The sequence below is a fragment of the Glycine soja genome, chromosome 18 (genome assembly GCF_004193775.1).
Source record: "Glycine soja cultivar W05 chromosome 18, ASM419377v2, whole genome shotgun sequence".
Lineage (NCBI taxonomy): Eukaryota > Viridiplantae > Streptophyta > Magnoliopsida > Fabales > Fabaceae > Glycine > Glycine soja.
Window position 1 is genome coordinate 27,788,416 of NC_041019.1, and position 6,198 is coordinate 27,794,613.

General features: G+C 38.5%; 1 pseudogene across 1 annotated transcript; it reads left to right on the forward strand.

The window, feature by feature from the left end:
* The first annotated feature begins 365 nt into the window (after positions 1 to 365).
* On the forward strand, positions 366 to 5,861 carry LOC114394403 (annotated as a pseudogene). Its single transcript, XR_003662770.1, has 7 exons — positions 366 to 1,011; positions 2,530 to 4,040; positions 4,116 to 4,256; positions 4,342 to 4,449; positions 4,558 to 4,768; positions 4,852 to 4,962; positions 5,643 to 5,861. The product of XR_003662770.1 is annotated as a pumilio homolog 2-like (transcript).
* The last annotated feature ends 337 nt before the right edge of the window (positions 5,862 to 6,198 follow it).

Sequence of the window (6,198 nt, forward strand, 5' to 3'; positions counted from 1 at the left end):
TTCTGTGGGTAGGAATTTCTTGTCTATAATTATGGCAACCAATTCTAGGGAACTTAGAGTGAATTTTACAATCTTGTTTTTTGTTTGATTCTTTGGCTGATTTTTTGTTTCAGCTTCAGAAGTGCCTTCGGTGCAGTTTTTACGAGGAAAGCTTTTTTTTTTTTTTTTTTTTGCAGTAACTGCTAGTTAGAATTTGTGAAGTTGCTAATTTGGGGTGTGGCGGTTTACGCTCTGGGATGGGAAAAGTTTGAGTCTTTGGGTTGTTTTCTGGGTTAAGGGTTTGATTTCTGGTGGTGGGTAGTGATCAGTTTTTGCTATATGTGGTTGATGATTGGTGGGTGGTGATCAATTGAGATTTTGGCAAAATGTTGTCTGAATTGGGAAGAAGACTATGCTTGGGAGTAACGAGGGTTCTTTTTGGTGATGAATTGGAGAAGGAGATCGGGATGTTGCTTCGTGAGCAACGCAGACAAGAGGCTGATGATCGTGAACGAGAGCTTAAATATTTATAGGAGTGGATCAGCGCCTCCAACTGTGGAGGGTTCTTTGAGTGCTGTTGGAGGGTTGTTTGGTGGTGCTGCTGGTGCTCCTGCACTGGTGCTCCTGTCGCCTTTTCGGAATTTCAAGGGACTAAGGATGTGAATGGGATTACTTCTGAGGAAGAGCTTAGGTCTGATCCAGCGTATCTTTCATACTACTACTCCAATGTGAATTTGAACCCTAGGCTGCCACCTCCTTTGCTGGTCAAAGGAGGATTGGAGGTTTCAACAAAGACTTAAAGGTGGAGCTTCAGCTCTGGGTGGAATTGGAGATAGGAGGAAAGTGAACAGAACTGATGATAATGGTGGAAGATTGCTTTTTCCTACCCCGCCAGGTTTTAACATGAGGAAACAAGAGAGTGAGGTAGATAATGAAAAAACAAGAGGTTCGGCCGAGTGGGGTGGTGATGGACTGATTGGTTTGCCTGGACTAGGGCTAAGCAAACAGAAGAGTTTTGCCGAAATTTTTCAGGTTGCTTGCTTCTTCTGCCATTGATTGGCTAATTGACTCAATGCTGCAACTGTTTATATTTTTTCCTGGATTGTGTGTTATAGCATTTTGTATTTTCATTTCATCTGCGATATATGACTAATTGATGCATATGTTGTGAGGTTGTGTAATGATCTTTGGTTGTTTTATTTTATGCTAAAAGTATTGATTTTTATGTTCGGATGTGTGGTATTGTTCCTAAGTTTTGATTAATGATTGTATTCATCTTGAGGGAGGTTTTGATTATGCTAAATGATGGCATGCATCTGTGCCTTGACTTTTGGCTTCTTCTTCGTTATTTATGGTGCTTATTGTGATGGAAGATGGCAGCATAGCATTTTGTGAATTCATCAGAATTTTTTATTATTCTGACAATCCTTTATTTCTTTATGATTGTCCTGTAGAAGCTATCCTTCTAGTTTCATATTGGCTCTAAATATTTGTACTGATTGTTTAGCTACATCTAGTTGATTTGTTGCATTCACCATAAAATCTTTCAGGCACATTATAGCATTTCAAACCACATTTTGTTTAGTTTTGTAATATACTAATATTAGAGTATACATACAGTACATTTGTATACTATATTCATAATGTAGTGCATACATAGTGTATCCTTTACTGTATTCTGTAGTACTATCTTGTCAACTGTAGCATGTGTCAGTCTGGACTTTTGGGTTGAGATACTCCCCATTCTCCAGTTAATTAATCACTGGATAACATCATAGTCATTAAAATATTTAATTTATCCTATAAAATATTATAAATATAGCATTTTAATAGAAGAGACGGTTACATTTTTCACTGTATCTGCTGCAGTGAATTTTTCCACTGCAAAGGATTCATGGCCATCAGTCTGTGATTTCAGCTAACATATTATGTAACTACTTTCTGTTTCCGTTATAGATGAATTATTACAGAATCTGTTCAACCGAAGTAATTCAGTTACAACAGTCTCTTCTACACAGCTCACTATATATTTGAAGTTGTAGTCAGAATACAGTGTGCCTTTCATTTTATATCTTAAAAAACAGAATTTGCATTTTGCAGAAGCACTTCTTCGCTAAATTTTCTCTAAGCGTCCCTTCTTTTCTCTTACTTACAGTTTTGGTTCATGGTTTGTCAAAGAAATTCATTCCAGGAGTTCATGCTTCTACACCAGTTACATTTTCTCACTCAATTTCCATCAAACATGAACACGTGTAGATTGAATTGGCTTTACACTCAGTAGTTTTGAAGAATTTTATATACCTCAGTCTTGAAGCGGAGTAAATGTTGATTTTGATATATCTCTGAATATATGGTATATCCAGATTATTATTTGTTTGCCTTTGCATTTTAAAAGTTTTCTTGTAGCAACATATATTTTTCTTGCCACTATTAATTCTTAACATTTCTGTACTGAATTTTGCATATATTTGCTTTGATATTTTTTCTTAGGTTTATTTATTTTCCTATCATTTTCCTTCTGCCCATCATTTACAACGAGCAATTGTGCAGGATGATTTGGGGCATAATACCTCTATTGCACGCCTTCCTTCTCGTCCATCCAGTCGTAATGCATTTGATGAAATGATATCAGTAGTTCTGCTGATGCAGAGTTGGCTCATGTACACCGTGAGTCCACACCCGCTGATGTGCTCAGGTCAGGATCATCTGCGGCCCAAAATGTTGGCCCACCAGCTTCATATTCCTATGCTGCTGCAGTTGGATCTTCCTTGTCGAGAAGCACTACTCCTGATCCACAACTTGTTGCTAGGGCTCCCAGTCCCTGCATCACGCCAATTGGTGGTGGCAGAGCCATTGCTTCTGACAAGAGAGCTATTGCCAGTCAAGATGCATTTAATGGTGTTTCATCTGGCATTAATGAGTCAGCGGATCTTGTGGCTGCATTGTCAGTAATGAACTTGTCAGCTGATGATGTGCTTGATGGTGAAAACCATTTGCCATCACAGGTTGAATCAGATGTTGATAATCACCAGAGATATCTTTTTGGTAGGGCAAGGTGGTCAAGAACATGGGAAAGCAACATGCCTATTTAAAGAAATCTGAATCAGCACACCTGCAAAATTCAAGAGCAAGCAGCAGGAGTGGGTCAGATCTCAACAATCCATCCTGGATAGGCAGGTTGAGCTACAAAAGTCTACTGTTCCTTCCAATAACTCATATTTCAAAGGATCACCTACCTCCCATTTTAGTAGAGGAGGAAGTATGCCACCCCAGTACCAGCCTTTAGATAGTACAAATTCCTCATTTGGTAACTATGGTCTGAGTGGCTATGCTGGAAATCCAGCATTGGCATCCTTGATGACTAACCAACTTGGCACTGGTAATCTGCCACCCTTGTTTGAAAATGTTGCTGCAGCATCAGCAATGGCATCCCCTGGAATGGACTTGAGAATTCTTGGAGGTGGTTTGGCTTCTGGAGCTGCTGCTCCATCTGATGTGCATAATCTTGGTAGGATGGGAAATCAAATTCCAGCAGTGCTCTTCAGGCTCCTTTTGTCGATCCAATGTATCTTCAGTACCTGAGGACGTCTGAGTTTGCTGCGGCACAACTTGCTGCTCTCAATGACCCCTCTGTGGACAGGAACTACTTAGGCAATTCATACATGAATTTACTTGAGCTTCAGAAAGCTTATCTTGGGTCTATCCTCTCGCCTCAAAAATCCAATACAATGTACCGCTGGGTGGTAAATCAGGCAGCTCCACTCCTCATGGTTATTATGGAAATCCTGCATATGGTGTCGGGATGTCTTACCCAGGAAGTCCAATGGCAAACTCTGTTGTATCCATTCCCCAGTTGGATCTGCAAGTCCTGTTAGGCACAATGAACTGAATATGCGTTTTGCTTCTGGAATGAGGAATTTGGCCGGGGTCATGGGACCTTGGCATGCAGATACTGGGAACATTGATGAAAGTTTTGCTTCTTCTCTGTTGGAAGAGTTTAAAACCAATAAAACAAAGTGTTTTGAGCTCTCTGAAATTGCGGGTCATGTTGTTGAATTCAGGTATATTTTTGCTATTGGTCATTTTATGCTGTCACCCTGAAGAATTAAATTTGATTATTTTATTATCATTGGTAGTGCGGATCAATATGGGAGTCGATTTATTCAACAAAAGCTTGAAACAGCTACTACAGAAGAAAAAACATGGTTTATCAGGAAATCATGCCACATTCCCTTGCTTTGATGACTGATGTCTTTGGTAATTATGTGGTTCAAAAGGTAATTATTACTCTTTCAATTTATTATTTTCTTTCATGAATCTTGCATCAGCAATAGTTGGTAATGCCGTAATGGTATATTGCAGTTTTTTGAGCATGGACTTGCATCCCAGAGAAGAGAATTAGCCAACAAACTTCTTGGTCATGTTCTGACACTTAGCCTTCAAATGTATGGTTGCCGTGTCATCCAGAAGGTATGGACAATATATGGTTGCATTAGTTGATATGTATATGTTGACTCTATAATTTTCTGATTTCTTATCATTTTTCTTTTGTTCTTTGAATTATGTATCCCACTTTAGGCCATTGAAGTTGTTGATCTGATCAGAAGATAGAGATGGTTCAAGAGCTTGATGGTAATGTCATGCGCTGTGTACGCGATCAGAATGGTAATCATGTCATTCAGAAGTGTATTGAATGTGTCCTGAAGATGCTATCCACTTTATTGTCTCAACATTTTTTGATCAAGTTGTGACCCTATCAACACATCCGTATGGTTGCCGGGTGATACAGGTAATTTCCCTTCACTGCTTATGTTACACTTATCATGTATAACTAAGATTGTTTGTCATATAAGAATACCTTCTACATGACAGAGAGTGCTGGAACATTGCAAAGACCCTACAACACAGCAGAAAGTTATGGATGAAATTTTAGGTGCAGTTAGCATGTTAGCTCAGGATCAGTATGGCAACTACGTTGTTCAGGTTTACAATTTTTTCTGACTAGATTGTTTGGGCTTCTTTCTTTATTCCCATTGTAGTGGAACTGTTGAAGCATGTTTTTATTATTCTCACGTTTGTTTGGTTTACTTGAGCATGATTTTCTGGATGTGCACTCTTGGCTCCAAGCCTTCTATCAAGCTTTTCTTTAGAAATAGTTTTGATAATCGTGCACCCACAATTCTGGATGTGCACCCACAATTCTCAAGTTACAATGTGTTTTGAAATTACTCTCCTTTATATTGAAGCCTTTTTTACTGCAAATCTGTTAATTGACTATACAATATGAATGTCTTTTCCTTTGGCTGGCTTCTAATCTTTACATAGTGTTGTCCTTATCAATAAATGATATCATGATACCTTTCAACTAGAAACTTAATTTTCTTGTTTATGATTTTCAACCGAATTTATTGCGGATGTCTTTGCAACACATGTAATGCTTGCTACTATTTATAATTATTTTTAAAAATGTGTTATTATAGCTTCCCGGACTATTTGCTTTATGCTTTTAACATGCCATCCTAGGTTGGTTCTCTCACGTGTGATACAGGCTTCTGGACCCTACTCACTACTTCTTAATATTCCTTTACCCCCTAAATGTTATACTGTTTGCTATACATGTGGGTTGATCTCTTGCTTTTGGTTTCTTCTCTCCTTGATAACAGCATGTGCTGGAACATGGGAAGCCTCATGAGCGTTCTTGTATAATAAAGGAATTAGCAGGCAAGATAGTTCAAATGAGTCAACAGAAGTTTGCCTCCAATGTTGTAGAGAAATGTTTGACCTTTGGAGGTCCTTCTGAGCGCCAATTACTAGTGAGTGAGATGCTTGGGACCACCGATGAAAATGAGCCTCTTCAGGTTTGTTAAACTTTCTCTTCCTAATATATGCCTTTCCCTTTCTTTATTGGAGCAAATTAGAATACCATCATAAATGATCAGTAATGGTCTTCTTCATGATTTCCAATGCAATTGCATGAACTCAACTTACAAAATCTGTAGGACTTCTTTTATCCCTCTTTACATGATTGAACAGAAAAAAGTTTGGCATATCCTGTCTTGAATTTAGTTTAATAGAATTGTTATTTGTCAGTGTGGCGAATGCTTTAGTTAACTCCCAGAACCACAACCTGTAAAATAGATCTTGGCTTGTCACAAAATGATAAATCAGATTCCTTTTATATGCAGGCGATAGTTGCCGCTACCAGCGCTATTGCTAAGG